Here is a 19,384-nt window from a genome sequence, read left to right on the forward strand (position 1 = left end):
ATTTTTTTAAATGGCTTTTTTTTCATAAAAACGATTCTATATTTATATTTTTAATATGAGCAGCTAAATAATTTGTAGAAGCGTAGAAAATATCAGGTTAAAAATTTTTTAGGTTAAGAAAATGTAACAACCGTCAGTTACTTACAGAACAATTGAGTGGTTAAGATAGACATGGACATTTCTCCAACCCATACCCACTGAGTTCCTTCTGTGGGATCCTCAGTGAAGAGCTAATCATTTTAAAACCAAGTATCCCCAGATGAGGGCCAGTAGAAGGGCTCTGTGGGTAAAGACACCTGCCGCCAAGCCTGATGGCCTGAATTTGATCCCATGACCCATATAGTAGACGGGGAGAAGCAACTCCCACAGGTTGTCCCCTGACCTCTACACGTTACACATGTGAACACTAAGATATAACAATTAAAATAAGGAATCATCAGTTACTACTGACAAAAAGAAGTGGTTTTAACAAAAGAGATCAAGGGCTGGGATTGTAACTCAGTTGATAGAGTGCTTGCCTCACCACCAACTGGTCCTGGTGGCAACAGTGTGCCACCACTGTGTGTAATGGCAGCAGTGTGCCACCAGGCCAGCAATCCCAGCAGCACTTGGCAGGGGTAGGGGTAGAAAAATCAGAAACTCAAGGTCATTGTAGGTTAAGTATGTTTGAGGATAGCCTTAGCCAAAGACTGGACCTCAAATTAATTAAATAAAAATAAATTTAAACAAATAACAATGAATCGACGAACTAAATAATTAAAATTATGTACTGAGTGTTGTGGCACATATGCACACATGCCTGGAATCCCAGCACTTGGGAGGCCTCTGAGGTAAGTAGATCATGAGTTCAAGGCCAGCCTGGGCTACACAGTGGGACTCTGTCTAAAAATCCAAGTGTATAAAGAGTTTGCCGGTGTAAACTTGAAGACCTAAGTTCAGATCCCTAGCCCCCCACATAAAAAAGCAGGGCGGAGGGTGCTCTTAATCCCAGTGTTGGGAGGAGAAGAAAGGAGGATCCTAGGGGTTCATTGGCCAGATAGTCTAGCCAATCAGTGAGCTCCGGGTTTAGTGGGAGACTCTGCTTTTCGAAAAATAAAACTAAAATATTCAAAAAAGGTGAAGAGTGTTATTGGCATCTAATGTCAACCCCTCGTCTCCCCGTGCATGTGAGCAAACACACAGGAACATAAACAACCAAACGAGCAAACCAAAAAAGGTTAAAAAACGGGGGCCATGGTAAAGGGAAAGAACTCCTATGTCTGGGGAAAAAAAGGATCCAGGTTTCTCCCGGTGTACGTGGAGCAGGAGGCTGTGCGGCCGTCTCTTCCCTCCTGCCATTTCTTCCCTGTGATAAGACAGAGATTGCTTAAGAGATGGGAAGGCTGCGAGAGAAAGCACATTATGTTTAAAAGACTCGGTTAGGGAATAGAAAACCCACCGCAGAATTGCTTCTTAGAAGACTCCACCATCTGCTAAAGCTACAGAGCGTCTGGAGTCAGTTTCGAGTCCCAGCTGAGTCGAGATCCAAAATAAGAGACTCGGAATATCCAAGGCCGGAGGTTGAGAAGCGAGTCGTATTGAGCCGTGGCTGAAGCCAGGGAAGACACTCTTGCTGTCGGCCTCCCTTTGCTCGCGCTCAAATAGGGCATGATGCTTCTGCTCGTAATTCCCAACACCCCGGAGCCTGAGGCAGGAAGGCTGCCATAAATCTGAGGCCAATCTCCACTATGATTCAGTTCTGTCAGCTTGGGAAACCCTGTGCCTTCTCTCCACCCCCAGAACCCCCAGAATAGGTAAAAATATGGCCTACATGAATGTAGATTATTAAAAGTGAAAACAAAAACAAAAAGGCTGTATCGAAGGGGCAGAATTGATGAGCTTACTACTACAGTTCTGGCTGCTCCAATAGACCCAAACATAGGCTTTTCTTCTCTTGTCTCGTATGCCAGGCTACAAAACTAATATATGAATGCATGTAATGTGAGGTAATGGTTACGCCCATACGGATTCTCCTGGTTGAGCATGTGGTCTGCTCAACAGGGCTGGGGACCTATTTTTGCTCGTTATATTCTCGGCATTGCACGCAGGGCTGTAGAAGCATTGCGCTGGGTCCCAGGTGAGGCCCTTGGGAGAAGTGGCTGCGTCACCCGCCACACCTGCCTCTTTCTCTCCACATTTACTTGTAAGAGCATTGCCGGAAGAACAGTTATCTACTGCCTGAAAAGCTGCCCTTCTGCCTTCACACATTATTTGAGCTAATTATTCACGCAAGTAAAGCTTCATCAGGCATAAGTGTTTTAGGGCAAGTTGAGTGAGCTGAAGTCTCTAATTTGAAATATTAGCCTCACGAAACTCAGTAGTTTAATTTGATCAGTGCCTACCATCAAAGCACTGCATCTCATTTCCTGAACCGGCTGGTTAAAAGGGGAAAGGGGGCAGAGGAAGAATTCCTGTATTAAATAAAAACTGGGTGATCTGAAGTGGCATTGTCTTAATTGGATAGCCATTTAAATGATTTTTTTTCTTCTCTCTAGTTTTCACGATAGTTACTTCTCCTGACAGATTACTTGAAAGAGAGGAGTGCTCGGAGGAAAATGAAATGGATGTCGTTTTTATTAGGACGTTCCGCTTAGAATTGATGGGATCATGTTTCTGACTGCATACGCTGTGCTCTAGATACTGTGGGGCCGGTGAGACAGCTCCATGTAGGTATAAGGGGCTTGATGCTAGGCCCAATAACTTGAGTTCAATCCCTGGGACCTACATGGCAGAAGGACAGAACTGGCAAGTTGTCCTCTGGCCTCCACCTGTGTGATGTGGTGCGTGTAATACCACACACACACACACACTAGCTATTATGGTTTCTCAAATCTTTATTTTTTTTAATAATTATTTTTTAAGTGTGTGTGTGTGTGTGTGTGTGTGTGTGTGTGTGTGTGTGTGTGCACAAGGTTGCGAGTGCTCTCAGAGGCCAGAAGAGGGCACCAGATGTTCTGGACCTACAGTTACACGTGGTTGTACGCTGCCTATTATGGCTGTTGGGAACTGAACTGGGTCCTCTGCAAAAGTAATACATGCTCTTCGTGGCTAAGCCAACCCTCTCGCCCCTCTTTTAAAAAAAAAAATCAAATACAAACTTCTCTTCTATTTGTCCCCTGACAATGAAAGTGCCCTGAAAGGCCACATTTGTGATCTCCTTCACGTTGGGACTGTCATTAAGTTGAGTGATGCTTATGGTTTTGAGACGCTGTTCTCCACATTTCGTGAAGCAACAATATTTCGGGGCGTTTTGCGAGGCTATCGCAGACACTTTGAGGCTGGCTAACTTATGGAGCCTAGAAGATTGTTTGGCCAGTGATTCTGGTGGTTTCGGGGTCAAAAGTACACCTTGCCGATATCCTGACGAGGGCTCTCTGGCTGCACAGTGTGGTACAGAAATAGAAGGAGAAGTGAAAACAGGGCATTTGTGTTTAAAAAAAAAAATTCCAAGTTTTCCTTCTCAGCCCTGGCTCCCAAAATGACAACTTTGAGACTAATTAGTTATCATTAAATGACTAGCCCATAAGCTTTGGCTCCTTCCCTGACTAGTTCTTTACCTATTTATCCAATTAAACCATTCCGTGTCTACCACTTGGTTAGTGATCGTTCCTCCAGTCCCAGACGGCTTCCTGCTTTTTGTCTCCTCAGAGTCTCTCTCCATCTACCTGCTGGTTTACTCTGTCTCCCTGGTCTGTCTCCCATCTCATCTCCCATGGGTCCCCCTGGGGCTCTCTTTTATCTCTTACTATTTCCCAGAATCTTCTTCCTGCTGGATGTCCCACCCCCTATTTCCATTGATCATCAGCTTTTTTTATTGACAGATGATGTTTATAAGAGATCCTCTCTGCACACTTGTGCAAGAGAATGACATCTAATAGCTGAACTCAGTTTATAATAACCCATTCTCAAGGGAAGATGGTGCCTCCAAGACATAACCACCTTCCAATAGACTCTGCTGCTAAAGGTCCAACAGATTCAAACCACTGTGGAGAATGAGCTGCCGCTGTAGGAATCTTAGGAAGACAAAGCACACACAAACAGCAGATGCGTGCCTTGTTACATTTGGTTAGCCTGTTGTCTTTGGTAAAAACAGCTAAATAGCTAATTGGTCTTTTATGGGTATAGAATATGTGAAAACTGGCTTCAGGGCCCTGAAGAGTTTTTAAAGTAAGTAGAAATCTGAAGGTTCAGGCCAGACTGTAAGTAACTCCAGGAGAGTCTGTCTCTCCCTTCCTCACCCTGCCCCTCCCTTCCTGCCTCTCCCCTCCCCAATCTCTCCTTTCTGTTTTTCTGTTGGTTTGTTTTTGACAATCTCCTGTGGTCCCCGGCTGCCTTGAACTTGTTGTGTAGCTGAATATGACCTCAAAATTCTTTCTGCCTCCACCTTTCAAGTGCTAGAATTACAAGCATGAGCTGTCCAGCAACCTAAATTCTCCAGCAAGCTGAGAAGCCCAACTAATAAACTCAGGAGCGCTTACCTTTTCTTTCTCATCTTGGATGATCTGGTTTTTGATTTTGTCCCGGAAGGCAGCAAATTTGTACACATGTATACTCTGTTTTTATCTTACTACATTTCCTATCCAATGGCAAGTTCAAATATATATATTCCTGTCTTTGGGGAAAAGGATTATTAATAACTCATCAGCTGGATTAGATATATACAAGGAAGACAAACAGCAAATCTGTTTATCTTGGAGCCCGAATTAGATGGGAGGTCTTTTAATATGAAGCTATAATTAGCTGAACTGTAAAAGATTAGGACAAATACATACTCATGAAAACAAGATGACAGTTGGATCCCTATCAGTCTTTTTGTCACAGGGAAAAGATACTTAGATTTATCACTGACAGATCGCTTGGGGCAGTTTTTAGATTTGAGGATCATGGTCTATATAAATTAAGCAAGTCAACATTTCTGGGTACTTTGAAGAAGAATAAAATCCTTCTCCCAGTTCCCAGTCCCACTTTAGACAACAAGAAGTCTTTTTCGGATTGTAGTTGTTTTTAACCAGCTTCAAATGTTTTTTTTTTTCTTTTTCTTTTTTTTTTTTTTAAAGATCTCATCAAGCTGCAAGTGTTTCTTTGAAAAGCTACGAGTCTAAAATGGTGCATACAGGCAAAATATAGAAAGAAAACTCAGGCGAGATACTAAGCAAACGGACTGTGGTAAGACCATGGTTTCCCCCTAAACTGCTCCTGTGTGTTGTGGGTTCTGTTGTCAGCTCTCCTAAGGGACATTCAGTTCTCTTCTGGGACAAATCATATTGGAGGATGACTGACAGGGTTTGCCACCCCAAGTGACACATTATGAGATCAATTAGATTACCCCATAAAAATGTACAATTATATTTTCCCATTAGAGACTTTGTATGTCATTAAAACGATAGCATACATTATCAATACTTAAAAGGGGATGCTAATTATTTGCTTATATCTCTGTGTGATATTAGCAAAATAAGCTTAAATAATAACACTAAAAAGCTGTCTTTTAATATTTTAACTTTTTAAAATTTTGTACAAATTAATGTATGCCTATGTGTGCATATACCTGAGAGTGTGTGTGAGTACATCTGTGTATGTGAGTATATATGAGTATATGTGTGTGTGTCCATGTGTGTGTGTGAGTATATGTGTGTAAGTGTATGTGTGTCTGTATGTTTGTCTATGTGTGTGTGCATGTATGTGTGTGTCCATATGAGTGTATGAGTGAGTATGTGTGTGTGTGTGTGTGTCCATGTGTGTGGGTGCAAGTGGAGGCCAGAGATCACCCTTAGGTGTCATTCTTCAGACACAGCCCACCTTGTATTTTGAGAGTCTTTCTCTTTTAACTGGAGCTTGCCAATTTGACTAGGCTGGCTAGCCATGGAGCCCCAGGACTTCACCTGTCTCCATGTCCTAGTGTTGAAGCTACAAGGTCATGACATCATATTTGGAATTTTTCTGAGGGATCCACCTCAGGTCTTTATGTTTGAGCAGCAAAAACTTTATTGAGAAGCTATTCCAAGAACCTAGATTTTTGCATAGTTGAGACAGAGTTTCACTGTGGATCTCTGGCTGGCTTGGAACTCACTGTGTAAATCAGGCTGGGCCTTGAACTCATGGCAACTTTCTAGCTTCTGCACCAAAGAGCTGGAATTAAAGGCAGTCACCACCATACCGAGTGTGGGCTTAGTGTTATGTCAACACAAACCTTTAGGGTATTTTCTTTGTTTATGATTAGTGGGAGAGGACACAGTCCATTGTGGGTCATCCCTGGGCTGGTGGTCCTGAGTTCTATAAGAGAGCAGGCTGAGCAAGCCAAGGAGAGCAAGCCAGTAAGCAGCATCCCTCCATGGCCTCTGCATCAGCTCCTGCCTCCAGGTTCCTGCCCTGTTTGAGTTCCTGTGCTGACTTCCCTCAGTGATGAACAGCAGTGTGGAAGTGTAAGCCAAATAAACCCTTTCCTCCCCACGTTGCTTTTGGTCCTGGTGTTTCATCACAGCAATGGTGACCCTGACTAAGACACTGGATCTAATGATTACTATGTTTTGTAGTGCTTTAGGGCTGAACCCAGGGCATCACACGTTTTCAAGAGTTCTGTCACTGAAATAAATCCCAAGCCACCACTATTAACTTTTAAATCAACATAGAAAACAATAGCACAAAGAATTATGTAGTTTCACACTGGTGATCTCAACTACGAACATTTTATCATGTTGATTTTCCTTTTTCTTCTTCCTGAAATGTTTAGATTTATGTATGAAGCTACCTTTGACCCTAAATGCTTCAAGGTGGTATTAATTTATAAATCTCAAAGTAAGATACTTTCTATAGAATCCTAAATAGCATAATCAGGAAATTAACATTGGTACAATATTTATATTTTAGTTATTCCTTTTCCACCAATGGGCCCATTCGTAATGTCTTCTATTGCAAAAGGAAAAATAAAACATCACCCTTATTGAATATTGCATCCCTTAACCTGGGACAATTCATCTGGTCTTTGCTTTTTGTGGCCTTGGCATTTGAAGAGTTCATTTCTGTGGACTATCCCTGAATTATAGAGTAATCATCTTAAGCAAAGACAGATACAACCATGTAACACTGTCCATTCAAACAAAGAATCAACAAAAACAAACAGGCTAATTAAAAGAGGCAAACCTCCTCCTGTGGGAGTAATCTACTGCTAATGCTCTCCCAAGTAGACGCGGTGTCAAAGTTTCTTCCTAATACCCAGGTTCATACTCATATACTAGAGAAGATCTCAGCCTTGGTCTGAGAAGCTCCCATTTGCCGTGTGCAATGGGTAGGGTGGGCGTTTCTAACTGGTCAAAGCATTGAGCATAAGTAACTGGTGAGGCTCACCCCTGAGCGGGACATCTAGCTCACCCTTTCTGAGGCTCAGAGGGATGTGGGGAGAGCTGTGACTCTGTCTCCTGAATAGGACACTGGGTTACACTCTACACAGCAGCAGTGGCCACCTGCGCGAGACTGAGCCCATCAACGTTCCATCACAGATAAGGGCCCAGGAGACCCCGTGCTTTCTGGAGAAGTCATAGGCAGTTAATGGTTATTGGGAGAGGGGAAGCCATATTCCTCAGTGGTGTAGCCACTGGAAAATTACCCTTGTTCAAGTAAATAATCTCCTCTCAAACTCCTGCTAATGCAAGCAATACTAATTAAATACAGCTATGGCGGGATGGGGGTGGGGGAGGGAGGCATTAAAGTAGGAGGGAGATTGATGAAAAGAAGGCCTTTAATAGGAGGGGGAGGGGATAGATAACACGGGACCATGGAGGAAGCATCAAAGTATATTGTGCCTGTGTGAGATGGTAAAATAATGAATACAAATTTTAAAAGGAGGCCTTTTTTGAGGTCCCTCATAAGTCTTTTGCTGTTTTTTTGGGGGGGGAGGTGGGGACACAAAGTAAATCAATGGTCATGTATAAGCCTTTGCTAGTTGGAATTGTATTCTGAGGTCATACGGAGAAGAGCATGGTTGCTGTAACACCTTCCCCTTCCCATTCCGCCCCAGTGCTCTGGACAGAAAGTCCATTTGCTGGGTGGGGCTGGCCGTTCCCCTCTGGCTGAGCATTCGTCCGGGTTGCAAGTTTTTCAAAGCTGTGCAGGCCCTCTAGATGCCTCTAGATGAATTAAACCAGGGAATCTACTCTTTGCCACTCCCTTCCTTGGTTCCTAGAACCCATCAACCCCTCTAACCTGCTTTTCTATTTCCTATTTCCATCACAGCTCCCCCACCCCACCCCCTACGGCTTTTCAAACTATGGATTGTGTCCCCACAGAGGGGTCTAATAACTGAGTGTGGGAGCTGTGAAAATATTTGGCAGAAGTAAAAGTTTATGAACGTAAAGCAACCAAAAGATAACTCAAACTCCGGTGCACAGAGAATCCAAGGGGTTTCTGAAAGTGCGGTCCTGGGTTCCTGTGTTGTTTACCTCTCTGTTGTTGTGATAAAAGGCGACTCATTGGGGCTGGGGATTTAGCTCAGTGGTAGAGCGCTTACGCTTACCTAGGAAGCGCAAGGCACTGGGTTCGGTCCCCAGCTCCGAAAAAAAAGAACCAAAAAAAAAAAAAAAAAAAAAAAAAAAAAAAAGGCGACTCATGGAAGAAAGAGTTTACTTGGGGTCTCAGCTCCAGAGAAATGGGTCTCTCAAGACCAGGGAGGTGTGGCAGGGGTCAGTGGCTGAGCAAGAAGCTGAGAGCTCACATCTTTAAATGCAAGTTCGAAGCAGAGAGAGCCAAGATAAATCAAAGGGCTCAAAGCTGGCCCCCAGGGACCACACCTCTCATACCTCCCCAAAAGGCACCAATGGGGAACGTTTTTTTCACCGAGGCAACGGTGGTTGCCTCAAAAGACGTCACTGGGGGCTGGGGATTTAGCTCAGTGGTAGAGCGCTTACCTAGGAAGCGCAAGGCCCTGGGTTCGATCCCCAGCTCCGAAAAAAAAAAAAGAACCAAAAAAAAAAAAAAATGTAGTAAAAGACGTCGCTGGTCAGCTAGTTCTGAACACACAACACATGCATTTTGCCACAGTGTAACTGGACATCCGTGCTGAGATGCCAGACTATTATTGGTTATCAACTGCAGTATTTTTACTGTCCATGGAACTCTTCCTGCTCTCATAGAAACATAATGGTTTCACTAAGGAAAGCAAAGAATTTTTGTATTTTCTCTTTCTCATGTAAACATCAAATTAGTATCCTTTTGGATCCAATTGTGTTACCACGTTTGATTTTCGGAATTTCTGCTTGACTGAATGCCTTGACTTTCCTGAGAAGGAAGTGAGTAAATGAATTTGGGTTTGCGGTTAGGGAAGAATTCCAACAAATTCCGAAATAGTCTTATACAATTGCCCTTTGTACAATGTTTTCACGTGAAGTGGTGTTCTCAGCATTAATAATAATAAAACCAAAATACCCACCAACTGCAGCACTGAATATGTTTTATGTCTTGCGGTATCAAATATCCAGCCAAGATTTAGTTCTTTATTTAAAAATAAACAGGCATAACTACTCATTAGCATGCAGATTTGCGTTCATTGTAAGTAAATGATAAAATTATATGTGTAACAAAGAAGTATCCTAAGAAAAATTTATTTATGATTTGTTACCAGTGAATGTTTTATTCGTATAGATAGACACAAGTCATGTAAAATTTTCTTGGGCAGCAAGGGACCCTGAAATGACTCAGACCTTATAATCTGTGTTTAGTCCCCTGAGCACACACCTGGAAGGGGAAAGCCAACACCTCCACTTGTGTCATGACATTCACACATGCTCTTTCTCCCTCTCCCTGCCTCAAATACATAAGACATTTAAAGACAATTTTAAAAGAAGAGACTGGGGAGGTAGCTCCGTGGCTAAGAGCATTTGTTCTATAATCATGGCCACCTGAGTTCAAATTCCCCAACAGCCATGTAAAAGGCCAGGTGTGACCATGCAAGCTTCTAACCCCAGCACTGGGAGGCAGAGATGGGTGATCTTTCCAGAAGCTCCCTGGCCAACCACCGTAGCCATAACAGTGCACTCCCAGCTCAGTGAGAGAGCATCTCAAGGTGACAAGGAAGGATAGATGACAGCATATGACATCCTGCTTTGGCTGCAACATGTGCACACGTAGACTGGTGTTATCTGCATATTCATGTGCACTCAAACCCACCCCAGTGTCTGTCTGTCTATCTGTCTCCCTCTCCCTCTCCCTCTCCCTCTCTCTCTCTCTCTATCTCTCTCTCTCTCACACACACACACACACACACACACACACACACACCCCACTCCTCTCCCCCAATCACATAGAAAAAGGGCTAATAAGTAGGAACAGCTTAAGAGGTCTTAGTTAAGCAAACTTCGCTCCTGCCCTCTCTCGTGTGGGGGTCTGGTCAGCCGATGCCACCCTGGGCTCCTGTTCAGCTTCCCTGTCTGTCCTCCATGTGCTGTCCCATTGCCCTTCATGGCAATGGAAAATGAAGCAAGCATCCTTCTGACTGAGTGGCAGGGAGAACCGGTGTCATTAAGCCTTGTGTGTGGATGCTTTCAAACTCCTTCACTCAGTGTCCTGGCTAGTTTGATGTCAACTTGACACAAGCTAAAGTCATGAGAGAGGAGGGAGCTTCAACTGAGAAAATGTCTGTATAAGAGCTGACTGGAAGGCATTTTCTTAATTAGTGATCAGTTGGGGAGGGCCCAGACCATTGTAGGTGATATCAGCCCTAGACTAGTGGTGCTGGGTTCTATAAGAAAGCGGGCTGAGCAAAACCTGGCAAGCCAGTAACCAGCACCTCACTTCCCAATGGCCTTGGTCTCAGCTCCTGCCTCCAGGTTCCTGCCCAGCTTGAGTTCCTTCCCCCACTACTTTCGATGGTGAACTGTTATGTGGAACTTTGAGCAAAATAAACTCGTCCCTCTCCCAATTGCTTTTGGTCATGATGTTTCGTCACAGCAATAGTAACTCTGACCAAGACACCCAGTCACTCTTTCCTGTGCTTGCTGCAAACCACACAGCATTTGTCCCCACGTCACTCAAGAGTCAGATTCTCCTGCAGACCTCTGGGATGAGTATCAGCAAGGGTTCAGCTTCCCCCAGGCCAATCCAAAATCACACAGAGAAGGAACAGCAAAGCTGAGAGAATCTTCGAGGTGCCCCAGGAGCTACATTGCAATTTATCTTCTTTCTGCCCTGATTCAAATTTAAGAGTCACCAGAGCATTATTAAGGAAACATAAAATACACACAAGATCTGTGCATGAGAAAAACCCTGCAGGGAACGGTCCAAAATGTTGGCTGAGGTTGTTTAGGGCCGTAGACCTTTATAAAAGCAATTAAAAAAAAAAAAACAAAACATGGAGGCACTGGAGGTTTATGGTTTGCTTGGCCTCCCTGAGAGACAGGGTGGGGGCACAGAATCACTTGATTTGCTTTTTAAATATCACAAATTTATTTTAATGGGCCTAAAAATAATTCTGGGGGAAAAATATCGAGTGTGTTATTTCTTGAGCACTATTTGAAATACTAATGAGCTATTTTAAAACTAACCAATGGGATTAAACTTTGATATGGCACTCCGGTGTGAGTAGAAGGCAGTTCCATTAGCCCCACTTCAGAAGATGAGGACGAACACTATCCTCCCACTCTGTCGAGTTAAGGTACCAATTAAGTAGTCAGGTGATTTCCCTAAGTCGTGTAGAGCGGGTAGTTTTAGATGGACAAGAAGATTACTGGAAGTGGACTCAGAATTCTAGTTGACTTTAAATGTCACTGAATGCCTGTTTCTAGTTTTTCCAGGCCTAGTACATTCTAATTACCTGAAATTCCTTTGAACCTGGCTAATTAGGATAATGCCATCCCACCGCCCGAGGCAAACGGTAAGGTGAGGTAGCCAGACAGGTACGAATTTAACCAGAACAAGCTCCACCATGCCAAAGACCTTTTTCCCCTTTAACCAGAAGGATGTGTCTTTCTACATGTGCAAAGGAAGCATACTTTTAACATGACGATGTTTGAGATGCTTCAAGAGAGAAATGGAATAGTGCTTTCTCTAAACATTTAGGGGTGGAATTAAACGGAGGACATTTGTTTACGGCCTCGGGTTCCCACTCCGATCCCAAGACCCATGAAAATTTGATCACTGTAAGTTCCCAAACTTAAGCTCAAGGGGTCCAAAAAGACGCGTTCATGGATTTACAGGTGGTCTTCAGAGGAGTGAGAGCTGTGGCTCAGTAGTAGAGCACCGGTCTAACTTGCATCAAGCTGTGGGTTCAAACCCCAGCATAACCTCGGGGCAAAAGACTATACCTGAAAAGCCAGTGCTGACCTGGTAAGGTGTCAGCCACAAGCATTAACCAGAAGCTCAACTTCATCACTTGTAAAGTGGAAAATTGTCTATCTCTTGTATATACTGGGCTATTAGAAGCAGAACAACATAGGTAGCAGACAGTGTCATCCACATATGTAACAGATTTGCTGAGCAGGCAACGGAGGACACGATTTTCTAGTAAGGTTTAGAGGATTGAAGTATGTCACATAGGAGAAGGATATAACTGTTAAAATTACTCGCTATGCAGCAGCATAAAAATCTATGGATTGGTCTCTTAAAAGTCATATAATTTGTTATCTACACTGCCATTGAGTGTCCTGCCTCTAAAAAAGTCATTATTTTTAGTACTTTTCGTTCCATGCATTTTGAACATGGTTACAGGTTTAACAACCAGTATGTGGCTATATTCAACTTTTTTATCATCTGAGTTCCATACATGTTGTTAATTTTCGTGGGTTTATATTTAAAATTATCCTTTGGATAATATTAAGTATTTTTAGTGCTATTTTCTGTCTAAATGAACCTGGGGTGATTAGCGTAAGAATGTTTTTGACACCTTAGTTATAAGTTAAAGTCTCTCATCATTAAACTTGTTTACTTATATGGATTACAGTTTGGGGGTTATTCTTTTGACATGCTAATATAAGTGCCTGTTACTGTATTTCATCTTTTTATAAATAACATAAACAGTAGTTAATATCCATTCAGTTGTTACTATAGTGATAAGGTCTTCAAAAGATCATTTCACTTGCAAGAGTGAAATATGTATATTTATGTATATGTGTGTACATATGTGCATCTATGTATATATATGTGTGTGTGCATGTGTGTATATTCATGTATGTATATCTGTATTTATGCCTATGTGTGTATATATACGTATGAATGTGTCTGTCTGTATATGTATGAATATGTGTGTCTGTATATGTGTGTGTATGTGTATGTATTTGTCTATGTATGTGTATATATAAGTAAATATATGTGAGTGTGTGAGTGTATGTGTGTGAATGTGTGTGTGACTGTGAGTGTGTGTATGTGTGTGTGTGTATGTATGTGTGACTGTGTGTGTGTGAATGTATGTGTGTGAGTATGTGTGTATATGTGTATATTCATGTATGTATATCTGTATTTAAGCCTATGTGTAAATATATGTATACATATGAATGTGTTTGTCTGTATATGTATGAATATGTATGTCTGTATATGTATGTGTATGTGTGTGTGCTTATGCCTATGTATGTGTATATATAAGTATATATGTGAGTGTGTGTATATATGTATGTGTGAGTGTGTATTGTGTGAGTGTGTGTGTGAGTGTGTGTGAGAGTGTGTGTGTGTATGAGTGTGTGTGTATGAGTGTGTGTGTGTGTGTGTGTGTGTGTGTGTGTGTGTGTGTTTTAAAGGTAGGGTCTAACTGTGTAGCCCAGGTTGGTCTCTAGCTATACCCTCCTTAGAGCTGGGATTACAAACATGTGCCACTGTGCCCAGCTGGAAGGAATAGTTCATAAAGAGCAAATTATAAGGAGATAAGCCTTAAAGTATAAATCCTATGGTTTTCCAAACCTTCTCTTTAGCCTATAAATATATGTTACAACATCTATGATGTGAATCTACACTGGATGCTCAAATTAAAAGAAATCTTTTACAATTACAAAGAACCGTGTGGAGAATGCAAGGCCCTTCCTGCCAGCTCTGCTCAGCCACACAGCAACATGGAAGGCCACAAGAGGAAGAGCCTGCCTCTCTCTGGACACCAGCTCCAAGCAAACGGGGAGGCGATGACATCCTAGAGGATGACATCATAGAAGACATGAATAAGGGGTTTCTTCGCTGCTGATTGTGACTTTGTTTTGTCCCAGACAGGATCATGTAGCTCAGAGTAGCTTCTAGCTTGCCATTCCTCCCCAACAGCTGGACTTATAGGTATGTATCAATGTGACTGGGGAAATAAAAACTTGTTCTGATGATTTAAAAGGGGGAGTGGGTATGGAGAACAACAATAAAAAAAGAAAATTCAAAACAAATATAAACAGACTTACACGCACAGATAAAGCCAAGCGATTGCTGGCTTTTCTGACATTCTTATCTGGTTTGGGTAATACTGGTCTTAAGGATTAGCCAGGAAGCAGTCCCCTTTTTGGTATTTTCTAGAAGTTGGTGTGAACCTCCTCCTCCTGGTGAGATCCTAAGTCCTTCTGTACCAAGGCTTGACTCACATCTTCTCACCACAACAGCGGCGTCCTGCCTGTGCACAGACAAGGGTCCAGAGCATCGACTTCTGCATCAGCACACAGACACCTCCCTTCCCATGTCGAGCTGCTAAACCACGCTTCTCCGTCTGATGCTTTTCCCCTCTGTTAATTCCAAGCTGGAGAGATCTAAACTTCGAATTCATAAGATTTGGGATATAAATTTGTATCCGATTAATTGATTAAAAGAAGACTTTTAAAAATATAATTCTGTCACATACACAGAGCTGTAGAAAATGCTCAGGCTCCTTGTTCCCACACTTAAAGGACCTGGGTCCTGAATCTCGAACTCCAAAGTTTCTATTGCCTCCTAAACAAACTGTGCCAAAGGCTGGTGATCAATTATGTAACACGTGGGCATCTGGGCACTTCCTCTTTGAGTCTCGGTAGGGGTATGCAGACAAACACATGCAGATATGAACAGAGCGCATAGCTCGATCAGGAGGCCTGGAGATGAGCAAGGAAGATGGCTGCCCTAACGAGGGGTTTTTCTAGTGGCATTAGATTTTACTATCTAATTACTAACACATGAGCCACACATGTTAGCCACTTCAGACCCTTGGGTTTAGGTAGCCTTTTATCTCAAAAAAACAAGCAAAAGAGGAAAGGAAATAGCTCCCCACACATTAGCAAATAGCACCAAACTAATCCCTGAAGCACACAGAACAGACTTTAAGATACAGTGCAGTTTTACACTATATACTTATATATTTCATCTTGTTACCTTATGAATGGGTGATGGTTCCTGTTTAGGCCTCCACCCTCCTGACAGAGACTTTGATTCTGCATCCTCTGGGCTTTCTACAGGATGTGCTGACGTCCAGTCTAAAGTCACAAGAGGAAACACAGCATTTGATCATTGCGATGGTCACATGGGTTAAAGGAGCTGCCCTGATTTCTACCAAGGTGGTGAATAGAATCTAATAGCCAATAACGGAGGCTTCCCTTCTTAGTGACAGCCTGGTTTTGTTGTTGTTTGTTTTGTTTGGATTTTTTTTTTTTACAGGTCATCCATTCAATATCATGATAGCGGTATTCTTTAGAACTTGAGGCTTGAATGGAATAATCAATGACCATTTTTTGGTATCTGTAGCTTCCTTATCTATACTTTCAGCCAGTTTTCCAATCTTCCCCCTTCATTGTATGCATGTGTGTGTGTGTGCATGTGTGTGTATGCAGATTGTGTGTGTGTGTGTGTGTGTGTATGTGTGTGTATGCAGAGTGTGTGTGTGTGTGTGTGTAGTACCAGGGGTTGAAATTAGAGCCTCCACACCTGGGCAAGCACCATCCCTGAGCCGTACTTACTCTGTAATTCAGACAGGCCTTGAGGTTGCAATTGAGTGTGCAGTCCTTGAAGATGTTACAGTAAAATGGAAATAGCTTTAAATACTTACTGATGGCAGAATTGGTAACATGAAAACGGTTGTATTACCAAAAATAACCTGCAGATTCAATGCAATCCCCCAATGATTTCCAATGGCATTCCTTACAGAACTGGGAAAGGGGGCAATCCTTAAACTTAGATTGAAACACAAAAGACCCAAATGACCAAAACAATTGAAAGTAGAAAGGACAATGTTAGAGAGCACATATGTGACCTCAGAACCATGGTGACAAAGGCAGATGGCACTGCCACAAAAACTGGTACATAGACCAATTGAATAGAGTACAGAGCCCAGAAAAAAAAGCTCTCAGACTACAGCCACCTCACTTTTGACTAAACATACATTGGAAAAAAAGACATTCCATTCAACAAATTGTGTTGGGAAAACTGGGTATCCATACACAGAAAATGAAATTAGACGCATACCTCTTAGTGTGAACACAAATCGATGAAGGACATTTCAAAGACCTTAATATAAGACTTGAGATACTGGAATTGGTAGGGGGAAACACTTCACGATATGCATATAGGTACAAACTTTCCAAAAAAGATCTAATACCGCAGGAAATAACCCAAAGAATCAACAAATGGTGTTCCATGGAACTAGAAGATTTCTGAACAGAGTGAAGGAGCGACTTACAGACTGGGCGGGTGAAAAAAACCAGAAGTGCAGTTAATATCTACACCTATAAAAACGGCAAAAATCAAATACCAAAAGTATAAATCTCCAATCAGTGGACTAAAGAGATGAATAGATGGTTCTCGAAAGAAACACAAATAGACAACGATGTTTTCAAAATGTGCCCAATGTTCTCAGCCATCAGGAGAATGACTTGATTCTACTTTACTCTACTCAGAATAGCTGTTATTAAGAAAACAAATGTCAACACCTGCTGAAGAGGACATGGGCAAAAAGAAGAGGAGGAGGAAGAGGAAGAAGAGGAGGAAGAAGAGGAAGAGGAAGCTGTATTCACTCCTGGAGAGATTATAAATTGGCACAACCATGACAGAAATCAGAAAGGAGATTCCTCACAGAACTAACCTGAGCTACATGTAACCCAGTGTTCTGCTCCTGGTCCATGTACCCAAAGGACTCAAGTCCTGCCACAAAGACGCATGCACAACTGTGTTTATTGCTGCCATATTATTCACAGTAGCTAATAAGTGGAACTAATTTAGATGATCAACACATGTGTGATGGTTCGTATATGCTGGCCCAGGGAGTGGTACTATTAGGTGTGGTCCTTTGGAGTAGATGCGGCCTTGTTGGAGTAGGTGTGTCACTTTGGGTGTGGGCTATAAGACCCTCCCCCCAGCTGTCTGGAAGATAGTCTTCTATTAGCAGCCTTCAGATGAAGATGTAGAACTCTCAGCTCCTCCTGCACCATGCCTGCCTGGATGCTGCCATGTTCCTGCCTTGATAATAATAGACTGAACCTCTGAACCTGTAAGCCAGTCCCAGTTAAATGTTGTCCTCATAAGAGTTGCCTTGGTCATTGTGTCTGTTCACAGCAGTAAAACCCTAAGACAACATGGCAGGAAGAAGAAAGCATGCTGCACAGACACAAAGGAATTTTATTCATCCACAAAGAAAAATAGAATCATGGCATATGTAGAAACAACCCTGGAGGTAGAGACAGGTGGGTCCTGAGAGCTCCCTGACAGGCAGTCTAGCTCAAACATCGAGATTCTCAAGCTTCAGGCTTAATGAGACACCTTTGACTCTAGGGAATGAGGCAGAGAGTGATAGAGATGTGGTCTACTAACTGGTAGGTCCATTCACACATATCCCAAAAGAGAAATGTAGTAGGCAGACCTCACCTCCATCCTGTCCTTAAATAAATCAAACTTACAGACATGGGAAGTAGACTGCGGCCAGAAGCTAGGCTGGGTTTAGCTAAAGAGGTCTCATTTAACGAATACGGAGTTTCAGTCTTGTAAGATGAAAATATCCAGATCAGTTGTATGACAATGCGAATGTATTTGCCACTGCCTGGATTTACTCTGAAAGATAATTAATGTGGTTGATTTTATGTATTTTTCCCCTACAGTAAACTCAGGCTGCTTCTGTAGCGCTTTGAGAAAATTCAGAGATGTACCAAGCTGTAAGAATAATACAAAAAGCAGGTTGTACCCGAGTTGTTCTGTGTGCCTTGCATCACGATGCTTCAATCATTAACATTTTACCACAACCATGCTTCCGCCATGGGATACTTTTCTATACCACTTGGGATTACACTGCCAATTATTCGCCTCATCCCCAAATACTTCAGAGTGCATTTTCGGCAACAGGTCATTGTTTTAAAATAGCAACTCAATAATCTATTGGAATAGAAATGAGTGCTGATAAAATACTGTTATCTAATCTACAGACCTTATTCAAACTTGGCCAATTTCCTCAATAATGTTCTTTATAACAAAAATAAGATAAAATAGAGGAAGAAATCAATTTGGTCCAGGGGCCATTCCAGGATCACACATAGCCAAATCTCTTCAGCATCTTATAATGTGGAGCGCGCGCGCGCACACACACACACACACACACACACACACATATACACACACATACACATACACACACACATACACACACATACACATACACACACACACACACACACACACCCTTGATGTTTTTGACAAGTCTAGACTATTTTATAGAATATCTCTCAATTAATGATTAATGTGTATTCATATTCAACTGCACAGTCCTACATGTTTGGCAGGGATACGATGTATTCTCAGTGTACTGAATCAGAGGAGAGAATGCTAGTTTATACCACTGTAGGTGACGGTAACTCAAGGGTTGAGATAGTAGTGTCTAAGCTGTCTTCTCCACTGTAAATCTATTTTCCTCCTTGTCACTACTAAGTACTTTGGGAAAGGGACTTTGAGACTGTATAGATGCTGGTCAAGTGGACCATGCCACCAGACAGAATAACTGGTAAGGATCCAGACTCACCTGGAGATGGACTTTTGGGTATGTAGGCAGACGGTTTTGATTGTATTGATGCCATTGTGTCTGTACTGCTTCCGAGCTGTGGTCCCAGTCTGTGTAAGTGAAGAAAGAAAGCAGAACTTCGACCCTCATTGCATGCCTTGCATACATCTTTCTGCTTCCCGATTGTGGATATGACGTGGCAGCTACTTCAGACTTTCATTCTTCTGCCTTCCTCATCAAGATGGACCGAACCTGTGATTTAGAATAAATTTTTACTTAATTTGATTTTTGACATCACATTTATATTCTCTCTCTCTCTCTCTCCCTCCCCCTCTCTCTTTCTCTCCCTCTGTCCCTCTGTCCCTCTCCCTCCTTCCCCCCTTCCCGTGTGTGTGTGTGTGTGTGTGTGTGTGTGTGTGTGTGTGTGGACACACTTGTAGTCTGAGAACAGCCTGTGGA

General features: G+C 42.5%; 1 long non-coding RNA gene across 3 annotated transcripts in view; it reads right to left on the reverse strand.

The window, feature by feature from the left end:
• Positions 1-14,377: 14,377 nt before the first annotated feature.
• The window catches only part of LOC102549787 (uncharacterized), a 107,027-nt gene continuing 102,020 nt past the window's right edge, over positions 14,378-19,384 (reverse strand). For 2 of the 3 annotated variants that reach the window (XR_010059118.1, XR_360903.5), the window contains 3 exons: positions 18,947-19,177; positions 15,325-15,425; positions 14,378-14,729 (listed from right to left, as the gene is read on the reverse strand). This is a non-coding gene — a long non-coding RNA (uncharacterized LOC102549787). Of the gene's footprint in view, positions 14,735-15,324; positions 15,426-18,946; positions 19,178-19,384 lie in introns of all 3 variants that reach the window. The other variant, XR_596662.3, reaches the window with a different exon arrangement.

Source organism: Rattus norvegicus, chromosome 17, assembly GCF_036323735.1.
Source record: "Rattus norvegicus strain BN/NHsdMcwi chromosome 17, GRCr8, whole genome shotgun sequence".
In the NCBI taxonomy this organism is placed as follows: domain Eukaryota; kingdom Metazoa; phylum Chordata; class Mammalia; order Rodentia; family Muridae; genus Rattus; species Rattus norvegicus.